The 23,615-nt window shown below is 45.7% G+C and overlaps 1 protein-coding gene and 1 pseudogene across 1 annotated transcript in view; one reads left to right on the forward strand and one right to left on the reverse strand.

Moving 5' to 3' along the window:
- The window catches only part of SHLD1 (shieldin complex subunit 1), a 101,945-nt gene that overhangs the window by 21,896 nt on the left and 56,434 nt on the right, over positions 1-23,615 (forward strand). The gene's annotated exons all lie outside the window — the stretch shown is intronic.
- LOC148517902 (parafibromin-like) overlaps positions 18,427-23,615 on the reverse strand; it is a 28,586-nt pseudogene continuing 23,397 nt past the window's right edge.

Raw genomic sequence — 23,615 nt, forward strand, 5'->3', positions numbered from 1 at the left:
TACTAGGGACATTGCTGGGGGCACAACTTAATGGGCAAACTGGGGCACTGCATAAGGGGCATTGCATAATGGGCACACATTCTGGGGGCTTTCAATAAGGTGTACTACTACAGGGGGCACTGCATTTTTTTTATTAATAATAAACCTTTAAAAATTGCATATAAGACCTTTTTTTTTGTGTGACGCCCATACACTCTTAAGACCTTGAATATTCGTCCCGGTTGGTATTTTGACCTGAGGCCTGCTTCTGCGTTGCACGTAATTCTGAATATGGAGGCGTCAAGCATTGCAGACGGCATACTCATCTCAAAGTACTTACAAGCGGTTCTTAGTAGTACGCATCTCAGTCATGCCTCACTTGCAGCTGGATGGGCATCACTGGGTGGCAATAGAGCGATTAGTACATGGAATAAATTTGCCGCGGGCATGTACACAGATTTTCATCCTATTCTGAGCCGTGCATATGCAGAGATCCGCCAGATGTCAGCCAGATCTCCTGCACCAAAGGGCTGGTGGGGAAGCTTATTCTAGTAATGGTGGCAGGGGGGCAGTCTGGTCGCTGAGATGCTTCCAACTCAGAATAACAGAGGATTTCTGATCGCAGGAAGCGGCTGGAATTGAGACCACATTGAGTACCACTCAGAACTAGGCTCTTAGAACAAATGCTAGTATTATCTAGCGATGTGTCCGCCTGACATATGTACGTAAATATATACAGTATATTTTTTCATATGCCCCTTTTCCCTGTGTATGTCCTGAGCGCTAATGCCTCCATCTCTCCATTATCTGTAGTTTAAAACTTTAGCTTTGTTCAAAGAATTTTTATAAATGTTTTAAAAAAAAGAAAAAAAAAAAGTACATTTTTATTCCGCTAGATAAATCCTTATGTAAATGTGAGGATTACAGATCAACATTAATAATGGATTTTTGTAGGTTTTTAAATATGTATAAAGAGAGTATTTTCCTTTGTATGATGTGTTTACTCTTTATCAGTTTACTTATCCCTCATGATCGACAGTTTCTTTTGACAACATAATACACAATGCAATACGGCTTGTGCGCAGGGCAACCTACACAGAAAGGGAAAGATATGATTCTTTTATGATATTTCCATGCTGTAATAACTGAGGCCTCTGCAATGTTCCAGCACAGTTCCTATAAAGCGATGATACATGATGTGTAATACAAGCTCTGTATCCAATCTGTATGTGTCTCGTGTAGCCGCAGATGATCAAAGGGACCTCTGCAACTGTGTGCTTAAGCTGACGGCTAAAACGTTTCTATGATTCACAACATATTTAACATTTATTACACCATTTTTTTTTTCATTGGTGAAATATAAATGCAAAATATAGATCGTTTCTTTCCTGCCACCGAGCTACATTTTTACATTTGAAATACAGGTTATAGTGAAAGATCATTAGTTAGTGGACTTTTTTTTTATATCACCCTTGTAAGGGGTCCGCAGTGCGCTTGGCACTTTGTGAGGTTACGTGCTTGTTTTTGGCTGGACTTAGGCACGGCATTGCACTTCAGGATAGCGACGATTATTGCTGACACAGGCAAGCCGCAAGAAGGCGCCTCGATATGTGCTTACATACAAAAAGAAGTCATGTTGCGTGGATCTTACAAACTTCTTACATATATAGGTGAACAGGTGATTGCTTTACTCAGCGGGTGGGTGCCCAATGTGGGCTTGGTGCAAATTCTTGATGGACACGAACCAGAAGGGTCTCTTCTGTGCCCGATTTCTTTTGCCCCTTTTATTTTTTATTTTTTTCCCTTTTATGTCTGTGTGATAAATAGCTCTATTAATACACTCCTCAGTTTGAATCTAACTTGTATGATTATGTAGCTAATTTACCAGCCCATCTTCCCTAGTGCCAGATGCTTTTCAATGATGTCCATTAATGGGTGATCATGTTGCTTGAACTAGTAGCATATTATAATAGAGGCGGATAGGTTGACTAGTCGGGCAATATGGTGAGCCAATGCCACCACCTATACAACACTCCACCAAAGTGTCAAAGTGCTGCTCTGCGTCATCTTGTGGTTGGTCTGTGCCCCAAGTCTTCCCTCCCTTTGTCATAAGATAAGTGGCTAAGGATGGGAGGGTGATTCATATCTGATAAAGCAGTGTTCTTCCCAGAACTTTTTTGATGGGCGCTCCATCCAGCATTTTTCTAACATTGCTTAGGTCCCAGAGTGCGATGGCGCTGGCCAGCAGAGGGCATCGCGGGCAGCGGAGTGTTCTCCATGAGCAGGGCCCACCCTGCGCTGAAGGCACATTGCAGGCATTGGGAACTCACAGCTGCCCCCTCTCCTGTCCAGAGGACGCCTGGCAGTGGGTGGGATACCGAGTGGAAGCGGATGAGGGTGTGCGGTGCCTCCCTTTCCCTAGCTGCCCCGTGGTGCCATGCTCTGTAGGCTTTTTGGTATCGCAGCCATCCCCTCTCCTGCCCAGGTGCCACCTGGCAGTGGGTGGGAGGGGATGAGGGCGTGCGGTGTCCCCCAACCGATCCTTTCCCTGGCTGCCCTATTATGCCTCCCCGCTTTGTGGGATTTCTGGGGAGAACACTGTAAAGGAAGAATAGAGGAGGTGGAAATATGTGACAAGGGGAGGGAAGATTGGAGCCATTATTTGTGGCAATAGAATAAGGGGGGCATCATAATATGACCCAGAACCAGGAGAGAGGTGGGTGCTGTAGGACCACAAAAGTCCTGACTATATGGCATATGGACATTATAGATGTGTCCTGTTATACTGTGGCTCAAGTCAAGCCAAATATCCAGTGTCTGCGCGCCAGGTCCCGTGAGACTCAGCTACACCAAGCGTTAATAAAGCATCAAAACTGCATTTCTAGCATACACAGGACACTGGGGCTTCCACAATTTCTACATGGGTGTGAGACTGGGTCTGAATCTGTGTAAAAGGGCTCTGATGCAGCGGCCACGGCCTTTCCTCATGGCAAGTCCCATCGTGCTACATCTCTGACTTTGCACGTGTGAAAAAACGATTCCTGTGCGGCTAAAGCCGCAGCCCTGCGTCTCTGGTGAGCGGCTTTTCATCCAGTGTTCATCCTAGTACCCTGCACCTGTCACAACCCGTGCAGTTCGCCTGTGGTGTCGCTCTCTGCTCTGGTGCTTCTAGCACTCTCATCTGATGCAGAAAACTGCTGAGATACAGGCCCAGAGTGGTATCACTCTGCAGTACATATTTGTCAGCTATGTTCCTCCTCTCTGGGAAAAGAGAGGTGATGCAGCTGACCAGTTGGAGTGGGGCTGGGTTCTTCATGTCGTCAGGCCCCGCACCTGTCACGACGAAATGCGGCGAATCACGAGTCTGTGGGGAAGGGGCTAAAACAACGTGATTTGCTTCATTTCAGTCCCGTCTGCTCCATACTTACCAGTAAATCCTGGTATTATATCCCCATCCTGCCCACTTCACTAGGAAGTGTGCGAGATGCGGGAGATACATCCAATCAGACTATTTTCAAAAATGTGGAGTCTGGGTAGGTAAGTATGGTGCAGATCGGATAAACGCTCTGATCCTCTGGGCAATTCAGTGTGCGCCCCGTATGCACTGAACCTTATTTTAGGTCAGTGTCTGCTTTCTCCAGTGGGATCGGGAGGTTCGTGCTCTAAGTTTTTAAGCAGCTCATAAGATGTGACCTCCCACTCCGACCGTTCAAGGAGCGTTTGTAGTCTTTTATCAGCCAACGCTCCTGCATACACACCTATCAGGGCCGGCTCCAGGGGTCTGAGCACCCTGTGCCGTCTCTTTAGATAGTCTCATAGGCCACACCCCCTGCGTGACGTTATTTGGACCTCCAAATAACGTCAAGCTGGGGGTAAAGCCCAGCCCGCTGGGTTTCCCCCAGCCCTCTGCCGTCAGTGAATGGATGCCGTGCGCATTCGCGTGGCATCCATTCACACTCCGGGGGTCCGGCACAGCCGCACAGCTGTGGGGGTCCCCAACCTCCCAATTTGACCACCCGCGGGCCACTTTGGCCCACGGGTGGAACAGCAGGACAGTACTGTCCCGCTGAAATCGGGATGTTGGAGAGGGGTGCACCCTCTATGGGTGGCACCCCTGTGCGACCACACTGGTTGAACACCCCTAGAGCCGGCCCTTACACCTATACAATTATAGGGCCAATCAGCGGATATCTTGTGATCGGCCCGATAATAATTGTATAGGTGTGTAGTGTGTTACCCAGCTTTAGGATAACTAGAGGATTGTATTTTAACGTATGCTAAAACACAAGTAAAAAACGCATAAATACAACGCTGCCTTTATGTGTGCATATGATTAGCGTTTAGATGTGTGTTTTGTTTTTTTAAACCTGCGTCTGGTGTTTTTCTGTTACTATTATAGCCAAGTGTATATGGAGACCCTTATTGGCCGCGTTTCATTGAATTTACAATGCGCCCTCATTGAGATTAAATGCTAATTTTAATTTTTATGGGTGTGTAACTTCATACAAATGAATGGGGACGTGCTGATGGGTCAGAGTACAGCCAGTTCCCACACTCTGGCCAATCAGCACGTCCCCAAGTGTCGGGGTGCCTACATGGAATGAAGAGGATGTAATCTCTGCATTTTGTAAGTAACAAACTGGTGAAGAAGGGATGTGTGTGGGTGTTTTTTATTCTTTGATAAAGGACTTCAATCCGACGGCGATAACCGGCGTTAACTGTTGATTTTGAAATAGATTCAAAACTGACAGTTCAGTAAATTTATCACCAAAAATCACAAAGAAAAATCTTATGGCTCTTTTATTAACATTGCTTTGATTCGGTGCAATCAGTTGTTCTTGGTCAACTACAGGTAACATCTGTTGGCATAGTTGTTGCAATAAGTTTAGTGCAAATTGTGCACATAAATGCAATATTAGTAAATGAGGCCTTTATATGTTTATCAGATTAGACTGCAGAAACTGCATGTGTGGTTCTGGCAGGACAGGGCAGAGACACTGTACATAAGCCAGAAAAATTCAACAGGACAGAGGTTTGCAAGCTGGAGCATTTATAATAACAGCTGATAAAGGAACAGGTGTAGTAATTCACAATCCACAAATGGCAAAGATATTTTTTTGAAAGCTTTTCATATCTGATGGTGACATCTATTGGTGACATGTGCGAACTGCTTACACTTATGTACATCAACACTGTGCCACATGCCCCTGAGTGTGCATTTCTGCACAGGTTCATTACATGACTGCAAAATTGTGTCCAGGTCTATAAACACATAAATACGCTATTCAATATAATTTACTGCTTTTTTTACAGTATTTGTATCCAACGCCGTAACTAGGGTGGTGTGACCTATACCATGGCACAGGGCACCGCAGGACAGGAGGGCGCTGTTTGGGCCTGTCAGTTTTCTATTTATTATCATTTTCACTTGTAGCTACCTCTTGTGTTATCCCCAGCATCTTCTGGCCTCCCCTATCTCTTCCCCGGCCCTTCCCCATGAGGCCATGCCCCTTTTTCGGGTGCGTTATGTCCCTACTTGAAATATAGGGGGGGGAACCAATGCTCTTTCTGGCACAGGGCACCAAAATGCCTAGTTACAGCTCTGTTTGTATCTTTACTGCTTATAATCTATTTAGCTGTAATCTGTCAATTGCAGTTCTGTTAAAAAGAGGAAAGGACATTGTACAATATCTTTCATTACCATAACAGAAAGCTAAGGGAGTCTGATCGGGTTGAATATGATTAGTCGATAGTTATCATGTTGACATTCATGATGTCGACATGAGAATATATACATGGTCTACATGGATGATACGTCGACATTATAGACTGTTGACAAACAGTCCCTTGTGGTCTAGTGGTGTCCTACTTTGTCTTGGCGGCTGCTGCAGCTTTTCCTGGGTCCCATGTGAGTTCCGGAGGCGATATCTCAACAGCAGCTTTCTGGTGAGTATTTCTCACACTATCCATAATCCCTAAACCTCCCGGTGGCGCCTAACTGTCGGCATCCTCAGACTGTTGGCGTTTCCCTAACCCTCCCGATGGCCCCTAACCGTCAGCATCCTCAGACTGTTGGCGTTTCACATGCCGACTGTTCAGATGTTGACATTCTGAGGATGTGGATATGGTGCATGTTGACATTATGAATGCTGACATCGTTGCTGTTGACCTTCTCACTGGATACCGTATGATCCAGGATGGAACAGGTTAGAAATAAAAATAGGAGATCACATCATGTTGACTTATCCTGATATCACTGGCCCAGCCCCTGTGTAATGATCCAACAATCTGCTTTGTCTGCCATCACATCACAGTACAAGCTAAGATTATGAGAGCCTTAGTTGTGTTGTAGGTTGACTGTGTCTGGTAGCCATACTTGTTTCCCCTTCAGAGAGATTTTGCAAATGAGAAAATGTTTTGTAGAATCAAAGTAAAATTGACAAAGAAAAAATTGCAAAATGATGCTTAAAAAGTACTTCACTTGCTATTTAAAGAAAAAAAAAACCAAAACATTATCGCTCTATTTACTACAATCTGCATTTTGAATGCAGATTGTAGTGTGATATTACTGACTGAATTCGCATTGCGAATTCAGCCAATATCACAGGGATTTACAAAAAATCCCTTGCAGAGACAGAGTTTGCGATAAAGCTCTGTCCCTGCTAATTCTCATCGCACACTTATCACGGTACTTTTGCAAAAAATACCGTGACAAGTGCCCGCGCATGTGCCGAACAGCCGCCGCTAAGCCCCGCCCCACCACCTGCGATTCCCCCCACGACCCCTCCACCTCCCTCCCCACTTCAACCCCCCTCTCCCTTAATTACACTTAACTCCGGTGATCGGTGCACCGGTGATGTCCTCCGTGGCTCCGGTCAGCTGATCTCCCAACCTGCACTGGGACCCGGTCATCACCAGAGCACCTGGTATTTTTGCACAATTTATTTTTAGTAACTTGCGATCTGCTTACTAAAAATAAGTGATAATTAGGGCTTGGAGTAGAATTTTACGAATTCTACTCCAATTGCTCTTTAGTAACTTTAGGTGATACTAAAATAACGTGAAAAAGATGTGAAAACACCCTTTTTCACTTTATTTTAGTAAAAACAATGATAATAAATAGAGCCCTATATGTGGGATTGCTGCTTTAAGTTTAAACCTTTGGTAGCTGAAATGGAGATATTGCGTTTCTTGTGTAAACATATTATGGATTATGGATATCAGTCTACAAGCCTGCTGTGTGTTCAGCCCAATGTCGGCTTGTTTTAAACAACTATTGACTGATGGTCTGCAAAACTGTTTTATCTTTTGAAGATTTTACCTATGTGAACTTTTCCCAAACCAATAGTAAGTTTCCAATTTTAGGTGGTGTTAAAATCTTTAACTTTTTAAAAGAAAATCATTAAACCATTAAATATTTCATAATATGTTCAATGACAAAAAGTATATACAATATTTACCTACCCAACCTAGTTTTACTTTGAATTATGCAATGTGATTTACCAAATATTTTCCAATGCAACATGCATGCAAATATATCCGCCCTTCCTGTAGATAACCTCATTTATAAACTAGCGAAAGCTGTATAAAATCTAGCTAATGGCTATGTGTTGAGAGTTCCTGAGATCTGCGTGCCAGGTTTCCAGACAGCAAAGGCAAATAAATAATTTTGTTTAATTAGTTACTGCTTGGAATAGCGAAGCTAATATTTATGCATATTATTTTTAGGTTAAGATAAAAGTTTTGCCTTGAAGGTAAGTGATCAGTTTGATTTTAAGGAATGCGTAAGTCAGCAGCATCCTAGGCATAAAATAACAGCGATATGTTACGTTGACGATGCAATTTGTATAGAAAGACTGGGAGTGCGCGCATAGTTGCCTACACTTCTGGAATGTCCAGAAGACTTCATTATTAGGGGGGATCCCAACTGCCAAAAGAACAGTCAGTGTTTATAGTGATTTATGGGTCTTGATGATGTAATTGGCCCGCCCACATGATGACATAATTTGTCTTACCTACTTGTGTCACCTCTTCTCATTCATCCTCTGGTGATTTGGGAATAGTAAGTAAGTTAGGGTGCAAAGCAAGAGTACTATGGCCCTCATTCAGAGGCACTCGCAAAATGCGAGCGCTGGTTCTGAATGTGGGTGGCCGCTTCTCTTTTGAAGTGCGGCCTCCTGGTCATTAGTTAAGCTGTGGGTTACCACCCACAGCTTTAGCGACCGACCAGGTTGATGGTCGCGATGGTCAAGATTATCGCGACCATCTGGGCTTGCGACGAGACCCTAAGGTTGGGTCTCGGCAATCGCAAGCCCCAGGGAGCTTCCTGCTCTGATCGAGCAGGAAGCTCCCCACTAATATCACAGCTGATGTCAGTGCAGCCACCCACAAAACGGCAGGCGTTCCTCAAGGAACGCCTCCGTTTGTGAAACCACCCCCCGCCACGTCTACAAAACGGGGCGAGCTGTCGATCAACATCGACAGCCGCCCCTTTTGTAGTGAGCTCCGGAGCGAGATAATTTCTCTCTCGCTCCAGGGCTTGCACCCGCGCAACTGCGCATGCGCATGGCCTAAACATCGACCCGCTTGCGAGCGCGTGTGAATGAGGTCCTATGTTCATTATTATTTCTTAGACAATGACAGTCCTTATCAGCAGAATAACAGTACCAGGCGCAGGTAGATAAAACAAAAGAACATTTATTTTCACACACCCGAGTTATATTACTCAATATTTAGCACCGTTGTTAATCATCTGTACCATTATCTTTACCATCAGCGTCGTCTTTTTTTTTTTATTCTTGAAGTCACTGGTCCAAATACCATTATTTTAATTCAGAAGCAAAGAGACAGTGACTTAGATTGATGAAGGAAATATGGTTTTGTATTGAAGAGTCATCAGATCATAGTAATAAGGGAGAAAAACAAGTTGAAAGCTACAGAATTTCATAATGACTGCGTATTCTCTCTGTGCCCTGGGAATAGAAGTGTTTGATGTTGTGAGAATTTACATATCTGCTGTTTTCTTTCTCCCCGGCTTTGGGACACTGTGTTCCCAGTGCTGTAGAAAGTCAACATGCATCAAAGGAGTTTTCAACTCTTCTACTAAATCGAATTGAGCCCCCAATCTAAAACTGATGCCAAGCTCTTTTGAAAGAAAAATGTAACATTCTCAATGTCATACAGAATGAGATGAAGGGTAATTACACCTGGAATTGTACAGCGCTCGGAAAGTTATTTTGAAAATCGAATCAACCTGGGCAGATCCAAAAGTACACTAGCTACATAACACCAAAGCTGTTTCTATTGGCAACACCTACCTGCAGAGGGTAATAGTATTAACGGAATAGTCAACAACTCTCCCGGTGTTCTTGTCTCTGATTTTCAGTATTGCCAGACTGCCCCGTAAAATGACTCTTATCCTGTCTCCGATCCAGTTCTTATATAGTCTTATTTTCTAGGCTTTACAAGTTGCTATTCCTTGAAGAGAATTGAAATGACAGAAAACTATGCTAAAATTAAATTCAGAGAGCATGACATAACCGGTATTGAAGTTCCCCAAGGATGATCAAGATAGTTTCGCATGTGGCGTGATTAGATTCATAAATCCGCAGCTAGATGTCTGTGGAAACCTTTTTAACATGTTGATAATGAAGAAAATAACTTTTTTTTTTTTTTTCCAATTAAACCAATCAGTTCTTTGTTCCACTTGGTGAATTATTAACAACTTAATTTCCAAATCCTAGTCCTGTACTAATTACTTTTAAAATAGAATGTTCCCAAATATTGCACTCACAATGCGCACTTTGTTTTGTTATGCTAAGTGTGACCAAATGGCCTTACGCCGCTGGCTGGTACAGATTGTGGGGAGGTTACTTTTCCTTGAGTAACCTGAGCGGGCTTACTTTGCCACTCCTGGGATATAGGAATTCCCTTTCACCAATAGGCTCCTACACCGGCACCTAGAACAGCTAAACTCTTCCAGGCTCACACATCGGCAACTGGAATTGCTTTCTACTTAGTCATTGATATAATTATATAAATAAAGAATAATCATATTTCTTATAATTCATTTCTGAATGGAAATAAATCATCTACAAGATCAGAGATGTACAGTGGGGTGGGGGGTGTTTAGAGAGGAGGTCACTCTTTATTTCTTAAATCAAGCTTGACAACCATGCCTAAGCAGATGTTTGTTTCTTTTACATAAACAATTGATGTGTGTAATGTTTCTCTAACTGCAGCCAGCTTGCTAGCGGAATGCGTGAAATTGCCCAAAGCTTGGTCTACCTTATCAAGTTTAGCTAATTGGAGGTGTAGGGGCTCCAGGGAACGTTAAAAATGCCCAATCTTTTATTTAATTCCATGGTACAAGAAGAAAAGCTGACTGCAAAATCATCGGATGCTCAGAATTCTGTTTTAGTAAAGTAAAACATACCTGTAGGATTCTGGAATGTAAGTTCACATACTGTAGTTCCACTGATACCACATAAGCTTGGTCACAGTGTCCTTCTAACCATGAAGTATGTCACACCTAAAGGCCCATACACACCTAAAGATATATCTGTCCAATCTGTCTGGTGGGAAGAAAAATCTGGTAATGTATGGGAGCAAATAACAATAGAAATTTTACCCCAAACACTGGAAAATGAATCAGATTTTCCTTCCCACCAGATTGGACATACCGTATATACTCGAGTATAAGCCGACCCGAATATAAGCCGAGGTACCTACTTTTACCCCAAAAAACTGGGAAAACTTATTGACTCGAGTATAAGCCTAGTGTGGGAAATGGCAGCAGCTGGTAGTGCCCCCAGTAGTAATTCCCCCTGGTTGTGCCCCCAGTAGTAATCCCTCCTGGTAGTGCACCCAGTGGTAATCCCCCCTTTCAGTGCCTCCAGTGGTAATCCCCCCCTTTCAGTGCCTCCAGTAGTAATCCCCCCCTGGTAGTACCCCCAGTGGTGATGCCCCCTGTAGTAATCCTCCCCTGGTAGTTCCCCCAGTGGTAATCCCCCCTTTTAGTGCCCCTGGTAGAGCCCCCTGTAGTAGTCGCCCCCTGGTAGTGCCCCCTGTAGTAATCGCCCCCTGGTAGTGCCCCCTGTAGTCCCCCCCCCCAGTAGAGAGAGCTGTGATAAGAAAACAAAAAATCACTTACCTGAAACTCCCGCTCCTGGTCCCGCCGCTGTCCGCTCCTCCGGCCGCTTTGCATGGGAGAGACGTTGTCATGACGACGTGTCTCCCATTACCCACTGCGGGAGCCGGAAGATGGCTCCCGCAGTGGGAGCAGCAGCAGCCGCTGAGAGTCTGACAGACTCTCAGTGGCTGCTGATTACAGCAAAAACACAGCTGCCGGCTCTGGCGGCTGTGTGTTTGTACTGTGTAGCGCTGACCGAACTCCGTCCGGTCAGCGCTACACTTCACTCGAGTATAAGCCGAGGGGGTACTTATTCAGCACAAAAAATGTGCTGAAAAAGTCGGCTTATACGCAAGTATATACGGTATATATCTTTAGGTGTGTATGGGCCTTAAGGCTCCAGCACATATATAACCTCAGCCTTCACCCTAGCAGCATGTGGTGTGATTCACTTAGGGCAGGGGTGGGGAACCTTTTTTCTGCCGAGGGCCATTTGGAGATATATAACATTATTTGTGGGACCGATTCAGGCTAGGCCCCCCTCCGTGTGACTCAGACGGGGTGGGTCCACAATCGCCGGTGATTAAAACAATGCCCGGAGCATCCTAAGGATGGTCTGGGGAGCTGTAAGGGCAGTGGTGTGACCATCTGAAGCATCCTAAGGATGCTCCAGGCGGCACAGCTGCATAGATTCTGGCTACAGGGTGCCATTCTAGGCACCATGCTACCCAGATGAGGCTAGCAGATAAAAGCACATAGGGCCAGACCAAAGATTCTGGGGGCCTTATACGGCCCCCGGGCCTGAGGTTCCCCATCCCTGACCTAGGGGAAGTGAGCGGATCCCAGAAACTAACATACTCTGGTGGGAGCTGGGAGAGCTTTTGAGTCTCCCGGACATTCTAGGAGAGTTGGCAAATAAGTTTATTACATACATGCTCCTTTTTACCATTCCAGCAAAGGTTCATGCCCCTTGTAACTGTGTGTTGCCCTGTGTGCAATACTGTATACAGGGCTGATGCAAGGTTTCCGGGCACCCTAGGCAACATTTCACCAACCGCCTATGCTCCCTCCAATTCATAATATGCCATGAATCCGTCTCCCCAGATTATAATATGCCACATAAGTGTCCCAAATTCATAATATTCTATATAAAATTTGCCAAACAGCATCACACCAAAATCATAATGTACCTCATAATACTGCAAATTCATAAAATGCCACATAGCGCTGTACCACAAATTCATTAAATGTCACTCAGCCGTGAATTATGCCATTTTTTTTGTGGAGTCAGCGCCGCCCTCTGGTGGCCAGCGCCCTTAGGCGGCTGCCTAAAGCTGAAAATTAAAGAGACTGCGCTATACCAATCATAATAATAACTATATATGTGTACACAAATGTAATAACTAAAAATTTTATTTATTAAAACATATATTATTTATAATGACATTAGTTTTTGGTCCCAGCATGGTATTTAAACCTAATAAAAGTAGGTGATATGTCATATACTGTACATGCAGAAAAATAGACTATATCAAACCATTTTATATGAACAAGACCCTTTCTTTAGATCCAATGTATAGGAAAAAAAAAGTACTAAATGTCCTGATAAACACAGATTAGATGGTCATAATCTTCTGCTATGGAATATTAGTGTCACAAAGTTCCCAAACATGTTACAAAAAAAGAGGATAAGTGAAACATCCGATTTGTTGGAAAGATTTGAATAACTTTCATTCATTCAATTAGCGATAATGCCTCCAATAGGTACATATCACATATGTTCCATTAGAATAAATTCCAATAGTAGCTGGATAGTATAAAGCTTACCATTGCAGCATGTGTCAATAAGTCTTAGAGCCGTCCCAATACGGCTGTTGCCTAATGGTAGCTCTGGCCCTGACTTGTTGTTGATCTGTATATTTATTGGCAAGTGCAGAGTCCTCTTTGCTTGTACCATATGCATTTCTAAATACAATTTTCAGTACCTTGTTTTAAACTTTAAGTTTGGTCGAGTGTGATTCAATAGATCCACAATGTATAGGTCGACAGGTACAAAAGGTTGACATGGATGTATGTCGTAAGGATTAAAATGTTGACATGGGTTCTAAAATGTTTAATAGAATACTATCAGTAGTGTTTACACTAGCTCCGGTGGCAGGCAGGGCGCCCGAGCTAGAGAGGGCACCCGAAAAGGGGGCATGGCCATTGAAAAGGGGCATGTCTATAAGACGCGTCACCTTTTTGTCACTCTTGGGGGCGTGCCCGGCACTTACGGACACGCCAGGCAGCCCCCAAGTGCCGCTGACAGGTAGAATAGATGCCGGGCACATGCGCCCAGCGTCTATTCACCGGAAGTGACCGGGTCACCGCACATTTCCCCACCCGCGGGACACTGTGGCCCGCGGGTGAATACGGCACCCGCAGGCTGTCTTAGGGGTGTGCTGTGCGGTGAGGGCAGGGCGCTTTTTTCCCTCCAGCAGGAGGGCAGGGTGCAGTGCCCTGCTAAAACAGCCTAGCGGGAACGCTATATCAGAATATGATATTTATGATATATGGAGGGCGAAGAACCCTACGTCCAGGGATTACACGTTTTACTCCCACGTACATCGATCCTACTCAAGGATAGACTTAGCGCTGTCAGATAAATGGACTCTGCGGCAAATCAGGAAAGCTTCTATATTACCTGTAGCCTGGTCAGACCACTCGGCTCTTGTTCTACACTGGGATGTTGATTCCCATAAGACCCCCACCCCTAGACCGTGGCGCCTAGGTGACCACTTGCTGAATAACTCCATAGCTAGACAGAATATTCTTGATTCACTTACAATATATTTGGAAACTAAGACACCTGAGGACACTTCCTTATTTAATCATTGGTGCACTCTAAAGGCGGTGGTGAGAGGTTCAGCAATCCAGTCGGCGGCTAGACTTAGGAAAGCCGCCATTAAAAGCCTGGCAGACCTAGAGGTTAAATTGGCTGATCTTGATACCAGGCATAAGAATTCCCCCCTTAATGATAAAATGTATCGGGAACTTCTAAAAACTAGAGAAGAATGGAATGTGTTACTTTTGGGGGCGGTTCATAGGAATATATTTAAATTGAAACATAAATATTATGTTCAGGGTGACAGAGCGGGAAGAATGTTCGCTCTGAAGTTAAGAGGCAAAATAGCTAGGGAACGAATTTGGATGATTTATAAATCCAGGGGAATTAAGGTTACTGATCCTAATGACATTGCAAATGCTTTCGCAGATTTACTACTCTAAACTATATAATTTAAAGGATGATCCCCTAGTTTCCCAACCCACCTTGGCTTCCCTCCTTAGATGAAACTTCTATCACTTCCTTGAATGAACCTTTGTCAATAGAAGAAGTGTATGCGTTTATTACCTCTAAGCCTCTAGATAAAGCACCAGGCCCAGACAGGTATATCAATAAATTCTATTAAGAGTTTAGGGATTTGCTGGCCAAGGAAATGTTGGAAGCTAGATTGGTGGCGTTTCCCAAACCGGGTAAGAGCCCCTCTCTTATTTCTAACTATCGCCCAATAGCATTATTAAATTCAGATATTAAAAACCTTGCGAAACTTATAGCAAATAGGCTGAACCTGCTCCTGCCTACCTTGATACACCAAGACCAAGTGGGTTTCATCTTGGGCCGCCAAGTACGGGAGAACCATTGTTAGTGCTTTCCTTGGACGCAGAGAAGGCTTTCAATAGGCTTCACTGGGGATATTTAACAGCAGTGCTACAGCGTTTTGGAATATGTAACAGAGCCCTGTCCTCTGTAATGGCTCTATATTCCAATCATTCAGCTAAAGTGTTTTCTAATGGTATGCTTTCCAATGGGTTTGATATATCGAATGGTACCCGTCAAGGTTCCCCATTATCTCCATTAATATTTGCGTTGGCTATTGAGCCTCTTGCAGAAGCTATTCGGTCAACTTGGACTATTCAGAGCCCTGTTCTTGCGGGATTACATCATAAAATCTGTTTATTCGCAGGTGATGTGTTGTTGACCCTTACCCACCCCATCTGTAGTTTATCAAACTTAATTGCAGTACGAGAGAATTATTCGCACATATCATACTATAAACTGAACACGTCCAAAACTGAAGCTCTTCCGATTAATGTCCTGCCCAATACGCTTACCTCTATCAAAGCGTCCTTTTCATATGTTTGGAAACCTTATATACCTCGGAATCCGAATTACCGCGCAAATTTCTGATTTAATCTCAAGTAATTACCTCCCCTTATTGAGTTTGCTATCTCTACTATTGAAAGACCTGATGATACAGTAGGTCTCATGGTTGGGGCATATTGCCGCACTGAAAATGATGCTTCTCCCTAAACTCCTGTACCTTTTTAGAACAATCCCGCTGCTGGTAACAAAATACCTATTGGATAAGTTTCATGCACTATTCATTACTTATGTTTGGAAAAATAAGAAGCCAAGAGTATCTAGGAGTATTTTATCTTTACCTGTGGAAGGGGGATTGGCAAACCTACCAATCTACCAATTGGCATGCTTAATGAGTCAAGTAGGAGAGTGGTTCGTATCAGATACTCCAAAGACTTGGATAGGTCTGGAAAGGGACATGATTTCCCCACTACCTTTGACAGGTTTATTTTGGTTACCTCAATCCAGTAATCCTCATCGAACTGGTTGCTTAGTAGCGACCACATCCTCTAGAAAGGCTTGGCTTGAGGTAGTTTCTAGATTGGATGACATTGCCCTACCTACTAGTAACCTCTCCCTTGGGGGAATTGCATCACTTATTCCAAATTTTCGATTTGATCACTGGACAAATAGGGAGGTGATTTCCTTAGGTGATGTTACTTCAAACGGCACTCTGAGCACTTTCGCTCAGATATGTGAGAAATTCTCTTTACCGGTAAATGATTTCTTAAAATTTCCTCAATGACGTCATTGGTTATATAATGCAACACATACTCCTAATCATATATGTAAGTTAGTAAATATCTGCAATATAGGGTTACTTCAGTTTCTTACAATGGAGGCATAACCTGGTGGTATTCCCTTATAATTGGTTCCACAAAACCTTCTAAATTCCCCTCATTGGTAAAGTGGGAGTCAGATTTGTCATGTTCTTTGACTGAAGAAGACTGGCAGTCTTCCGCACCTGCTTTAAACTCTCTAAATGTGTTTCCCATGTAGAACAATTTTATAAACTCCTACATAGATGGTACCTAACTCCGGAGAAAATTCATATGATTTGGCCCTCTACTTCCAATTTGTGTTGGCGACACTGTGGCCTTGTGGGTACGTTACCTCACATGTTCGGGTCGTGTCCTCTGTTACTTCCATTATGGACTAGGGTGTTTAAACTCATAGAGCAGGTCCTGAAGACCTCTATAACCCCAGATCCTTTAATAGCTAACTTCCATATTTATCATGGCTCCATTAATAGTAATGACCATTATATAATAGGACACATTCTCATTTCGACTAAATGACTAATCGCCCAACAATGGAAATCTAATGTTATCCCTAATATACAGGCTATTGAAAATAAAATTCAGGCTCATTATGAATTTGAGACAGCAGGTGTCTCTTATTCGTCATCGGTATCCAACCCCCTGATTCGTTGGTTCGCTTGGAGTGAATATTGGAGCCAAAAAACGTTCCCTAGGTAACTAAATTGAATAAAATATAATACATTGCAACGCTATTTTCAAGGCTTTATTGGTTACATTTCAAAATTCATTGTAAAGTTTTTACAGTAATGTTGGTTATTGGGTCAGACAATGTGGTGTTTTTCTATAAGAACAAATGACCGATTAAACGCGCATTTGACTATTGTACTAGTGCTCAGGGCCGTAGCTAGGGTAGTGCGACCGGTGCCATGGCACAGGGCACCACAGGTCAGGGGGCACTGTTTGGGCCTGTCAAATTTCTGTTTATTATCATTCTTGCTTGTAGCTTCCTCTTATTTCATCCCCAGCATCTCCTGGCCTCCCCTATCTCTTCCCTGGCCCTTCCCCATGAAGCCATGGCCCTTTTATGAGTGCATTATGTCCCTTTGAAAAATGAGGGGGCGCCAATGCTCTTTCTGGCACAGGGCACCAAAAAGTCTAGTTACGGCTCTGCTAGTGCTATACATTCCACTTCTAGATTTAGGGTCTATTCTCATTGAATGATGCAATTATATTGTATGTACCTTTTTAAAGTTGGTTACTTAATTTAACTTTGTTTCCCCCCCCCCGCTTATGTCTTTTGATTTTTTTTTTTTTTACTCTTTCTCTGTATGTTTTTTTTTTTCCTTTGCATGTTCTTCCGAAATGCAATAAAAATTGAATATTGGAAAAGAAAAAATTTTGATATGGGAATGGTCGATACAAATATTGTCGGCACTTTTTTTTTTTCCTAACGCTAATCTCCAACCTAACCCTCCCCGAGGTGCCTAAACCTAACCATCTCTACTAGTGCCTAACCCTAAAAAAAAAAAAAAAAATGTTGACCATTTTTGTGTTGACTATTCTCACGTCGACCTTTTGCACACATCCATGATGACATTCTGTATGTCGCCATTTTGTCCATGGCGACATATTGAATGTCGACCAAGGACAAAATGTCGACCATTCGACCAAATGTGCTTTTTTGTGGGCATGTTTTTTCATTTCGAGTTCAGGCTGAAAATAGTTAATAACACCCAACACAGATTTACCCTTGTGATAAAAACAAAACTGTTTGGAAAGGCTTCTTTGATGTCAATTACGGTCACTGTCTTTATAAATGTCAAATGGGTCACGAAGAGTTCTTCCATCTTGGAGACATATTTTGGACAGGTTGAAAGCTGCATGTCTTTTGTGGATTAATCTAATGTGACCTTTTATATTTGTTAATGTGTGTGTGACAGTACAAAGTGTTCCGTGCCCAGCCTGTGTAAAAGTCCATGCCGTTGAAGATGTAGCATAAATTATACTTGTACATAAATTTATATTCCAATTTACAGTCCTTGAATCACAGCATCTTTCTAGTGCACACAATTCCCTATGTATCCAGTTTGCCGTTTTTGGCTCTTATGTAATAGATTGCAATTTGCTGGTCCCGGTGTGATTTTGGTGATACACAGTAGCTGCTAGATTTAAAGCAGCAAATACTTTTAATGCACAGTAAAACAGGTTGTGCTTTAAAACTAAGTGCTGCTTTATATCTAATGGTAATCTTGCCAAAATCACGCCGGGACCAGCAAGTCACATACCATTACTTTAGGGCCTTTTGTGTTCTAAGCTGCACAATCGTTATACTGTCTGTAGATTTAGGTATAAAATAATAAAAAAGCTGAAATCTTTCATTTGTGCTGATACATGTATCGGAGATCCTTCCGACGACACCATTGCCAGCCTTTAAATTACCAAACAGGACCATATGAATAAACACTCCTATGACATGGTCCCAGTGCCGTGGCTGCAGTTTACGTGGCCGATCTGTTATTATGTATGGTTCAGTAACACTTGTGCCACTAGATTTCATTTGGTATTTTTGTCACTGAATTAAAACTTTGTTTTCCATCTGACGGCGTTGTTTCTTCTTTTCATATAATTAAAGGACCTGTGGATCTTGCACAAGATCTTTAACGTTTACCATTATTTATTATTGAAGTGGTACTAGCTGGTATAATAATTATAGGTTTTACGTGAAACTGTTGCCTTGTTGGGGGTCATGGTTTTGGCACAGGCTTGTAGTAGGGGTCTGATCCATCCAGGCAGATGCACCTTCAGTCACAGATCTCAATGTCATCCCTTGGCATGTTCCCATAGTGTCAATTTTAAAGCCTTTCATTTTCTTCTGTGACTGTGATTGTGTTGCCAGATGTTTATTTGTCAACATTGGGCTTATTAGCACTGGAGTCTCTTCGTAAAAGTTTGGGTCATTCCATTTGCTTTTACCATCTAAAGAATTGCAAATATGTTTTGGGCAAAGTTTTCTCCTTTACTCTGTAGGATAGTCGATCTTGTTCTCCCTGGTCCTTCCCTGCTTATGATATCTCTTGTAGCATCCATATCTGCATACACAAAACAGTTCTTCTTTAAGGATGTTGTACCGTCATACGAATTGCGTTTTGATTTTGTAGTTTTTCTTTTTGCCAAGGTTTTGGCCTGGATCTCCATAGCCTCAGAGAGCAAACTAATTTGTTCAGTGTGCACCAGGCCTTGTTTGTAGCCTTCCAATTATACAGCACATCTCTCCTTGTCCTGACGGACAAGTTCTTCATCCTCTACTCTTGATCTTGTTGCTTCTACTAATATTTTATCTGCAGCTTTCTACTTCAGGGTCCATAGGGTATCCACAGGATACCTTCAGGTATAGGTGTGACGTCAGTCGCAGGGCACCAAAGAGTTAAGCTTTCAGCCTCCCAGGATGCACTAGGTCCCCCTCCTATACCCCGCCCCCGGGCCAAGGCACCTTAGTTTAGTTTGGTGCCCGGCCGGAGTCGGGTGCACCTGTTGGAGTGGGGGCTAGAAGAGCCCCTGAAGCTTATTCTTCATGCAGCTGTGGCTGCACAACTGGATGAACAGCATGGACAGTCAGTCCTGACGTCCATGCTGTCTTCCCTACACCCCGCCGGTACCAGAACGCCGGTACTGATCCGGGGATGCTGGTGGGCGTCTGGGGTCACAGCTAGCGGTGACCCCAGATGCTCCGGACCATGGCCGGATTCAAGGGGGACAGAGGTAAGCAGCGGGGTCCCGCGGTGGGTCCCCGCTGATCACATGGTCCTAAGTCCCCAGGCAGGGGGCTCCCTGGGGACATGTCTGCAGCGTGGAGCCAGGCGACCAACCTGCGCTTCCACTACCCCCTGGGACAGCGGACCGCAGCAGAGCGGTAGCGCTGCGGCGTCCCAGGGGTTAAATGCATGCCAGGGGAGCGCGCCTTCCCTGTCTCACAGCCGGCGCCTCCCCCGCTGCACACAGCCCTCTCTGCATGCTGCCGACTGGTCCTGTGGCAGCGCTCCTCCCCCAGGCCAGCCTCCTCTCTGCTCCTCGGCGGCCATCTTCTCCAGAACGCATGGTGAACGCTGCTGGAAGCGCTGGACGGAAGCATCGTGGTCTGGGTCCCCCCGCATACCTCTCCTCCGCTGTGGTCAGGTCTGTGTATGCAGCGCTGTGTCCTACCAGGCCCTGTGTCTGTGTAGTTGAGTGATCAGCGCTGTTAGTGCAGGAATTGTTATTTTTCTGCATTGTATGTGACTGTGCTAGCGCTGCTGCCTGTAATCTTTTCTTCTCTAAACTGTCAGCTTTATTACTGTCCCTGTTCTTTCTGCTAAAGCCCTTGCGGTGCGGTGCTGCAGGGTGGTCTCTCGCCTATTTAATATTTAATTGGTGAGAGAGGTCACATACGTGGTGCCATCATGTCTGAAAGTGATTTTCCCCTCCGGCTACAGTGTACCACGTGCAAAGTACCGTTAGCGGAGGGGGAGGGTAGCGCGGAGGGCCTTTGCCGGCAGTGTTTGTCCATGGCGCGGCCTATTACGGTTACAGCACCGGTACAGGAGCCGCCCTGGGCTTGTTTCGCTCAGGCGTTAACAGCTTTAGTGGGCCAGTTAGCTCCGCAGCCCGCGTTTACTCCGATGGGTTTGTCCCAGCAGTCTGTGGTGTCGTCACCCATGCAGGGGTTCCCACGACAATTGGTGGTACCCCACAGTCTCCCTATTTCCCCGCTCCCGGGTTCTCAGGAGCCAGCGTGGGTTAACTCCCTGACGAGTTCTGTACAGCACTTGTCGGATGTGTTGCAAGGGGAGTCTGTGATGCGGTCTCATAAAAGGCCGGTGGCGTCTCTGTCCGCTCCTTATGAGGATGACGAAGGGACGTCTGATGATGGGGAGATTCTAGATCCTTACGATCAGGAACCTCTCCATACTAAGGACGCTGATGCTAAGTCCAAAGTATATATTCCTGGACTTATTCGGGCGGTCCGCACAGCCTTGGTGATTGAGGACGAAGTTCCCCCAGCGGCTAAATCTAAGTATGCCTTTTTCAAAGATGTGAAGGGCGATGCCACAGTCTTTCCTCTTTCGGGTCAGTTGGTGGACCATTTAGAGGAGGCGTGGAAACAACCTGGCAAAAGATACCAGCCGCAGAGACGCCTGGCGGTGGCTTATCCGTTCGCGGATAATTATTTTGCTAAGTGGGAATCCCCTCCACAGGTGGATTCTCACGTGACCCGTCTTGTCCGTAGTGCCACATTGCCGATGCCATCCATGTCCTCCCTTAAGGATGCTACGGACCGCAAGGTAGAAATCTGCCTGAAGTCCGCTTATTCCCTTGCAGGGGGGGCAGCACGGCCGGCTATGGCCATTTGCTGGGTTGCCAGAGCGATGGAGCGCTGGGCGGATTCATTAGAGGCTTCTTTTGAATCCGACTGTCCGGCCGATCAGGCGGAGTTGATTGGCAATCTCCGTGATTCGGCCACCTACATCAACGAGGCGGCTCTAGACATTAGTACTCTGGTGTCTAGAATTTCTTCAGCAGCGGTAGCTGCTCGTCGCACCTTGTGGCTGCGATCCTGGAAGGCGGACGCAGATTCCAAGAAAGGTCTGGAAGCGTTGCCGTTTACCGGACAAGTTCTCTTCGGTCCGGATCTGGATAAGATTGTGGCCACGCTGGCGGCAGCCAAATCTGCCTGTCTCCCGTCAGCCGCTGCTCCTTCTGGTTCGGGACCATCGTCCTTTCGGTCATCTAGGGCCCAGGGCAGGCCCAAACCACAGTCGTTTCCTCGACAGGCTGGCCCTAAGAAATCGGTCAAGCCCCGGAAGCAGGCATGGAGTACCAGACGTCCGGCCCCCAAGCCAGATGACAAGCCTGCGGCCTGACGGTCCGGGCCTCCCTTTGGGGGATCCCAGGGTGGGAGGCCGCTTGCTACAGTTCGCCCAGTGTTGGTCGACCACTACGACAGACACTTGGGTTCTGGAGGTGGTTTCCCACGGATACGCCCTCTCCTTCCGGCACAGACCCCCGGCTCGCTTCTTCACCACGGGTCTCCCATCAGACCGGAACAAGGCTACGGAGCTGCGGAAGGTATTGCACACTATGCTCCAGGCTGGAGTTATAGTGGCGGTTCCATTCTCCCAGAGGGGCCAGGGTTTCTATTCAAATCTATTTTTGGTACAGAAACCCAATGGGTCATATCGTCCGATTCTCAACCTCAAAGCACTCAACAAGTCTTTGCGGGTCCCGAAGTTTCGGATGGAGACCCTACGGTCCATCATTCTGGCGCTGGAACCTGGGGACTACTTGGTGTCATTGGACATACAGGACGCTTTTGGCCTGGCAACAGCACCACGTGTTTTCACCAAGGTGATGGCGGTCATGGCGGCTTCTCTGCGGCTGCAGGGAGTCCGCATGTTGCCGTATTTGGACTACCTGTTATTGGTGGCAGGATCTCCAGAGCTCCTGTTACGCCACTTGGACCTGACCATTGCACTGCTGCAACGGCACGGCTGGCTAATCAACTGGCAGAAGTCCACTCTAATCCCGTCTCGGAGGATTCTGCATCTTGGAGCCTTATTGGACTCGGGACAGCAAAGGATCTTCGTGACGGAGGACAAGATCTCTGCTTTACAGTCAAGGGTGCGCAGTTGTCTGCACAGCCGCCGGGTGTCCTTACACTCGGCGATGAGGTTACTGGGCTCCATGGTGTCGGTGTTCGACATGGTGGAATACGCCCAGTTTCACTCCAGACCTCTGCAGCACCTGATCCTGTCCAAGTGGAACAGGCTGACTCAGTCTCTGAAGTCCCAGACGATTGTGCTCACCCAGGAGGTTCGCCTGTCCCTTACGTGGTGGTTACAGACGACCCACCTCAACAACGGACGTCCGTTCTGGGTTCCAAATTGGGTCCTGTTGACAACGGACGCCAGTCTTCGGGGCTGGGGAGCAGTTGCGGGTCCACACTTGTTCCAGCGCAGGTGGACGCCGACAGAAGCGGAGCTTCCAATAAATATCTTGGAACTCCGTGCGGTCTTCAATGCTCTCCAGCAGGCACAGCGGTTTCTCCAGGGTCGCCCGGTGCAGGTCCAGTCGGACAACGCTACCACCGTGGCCTACATAAACAGGCAAGGAGGAACTCGCAGTCGGGCGGCTCTCGTAGAGGTCTCTCGGATCCTGGTTTGGGCGGAGCGCAATCTTCCGGCCATATCAGCGGTCTTCATCCCGGGAGTGCTCAATTGGGAGGCGGAATTTCTAAGTCGCCAGGATGTTCATCCGGGGGAATGGTCCCTGCACCCGGACGTTTTTCAACTACTGGTGGACAGGTGGGGTCTTCCAGAAATCGACCTCATGGCGTCCCGGCACAACAACAAGTTGCCGGTGTACGGGTCTCGCACAAGAGACGAAGGGGCGTCTCTGGTGGATGCTCTGTCCGTCCGGTGGACGTTCCGGTTCGCATACCTGTTCCCTCCGGTCTCCCTTCTTCCACGGGTAATCCGGAAATTCAAACAGGAAGGAGGGACGCTCCTGTTGATAGCTCCCGCGTGGCCCA

The sequence above is a fragment of the Taudactylus pleione genome, unplaced genomic scaffold, assembly GCF_031769625.1.
Source record: "Taudactylus pleione unplaced genomic scaffold, aTauple2 ptg000206l, whole genome shotgun sequence".
In the NCBI taxonomy this organism is placed as follows: Eukaryota; Metazoa; Chordata; class Amphibia; order Anura; family Myobatrachidae; genus Taudactylus; species Taudactylus pleione.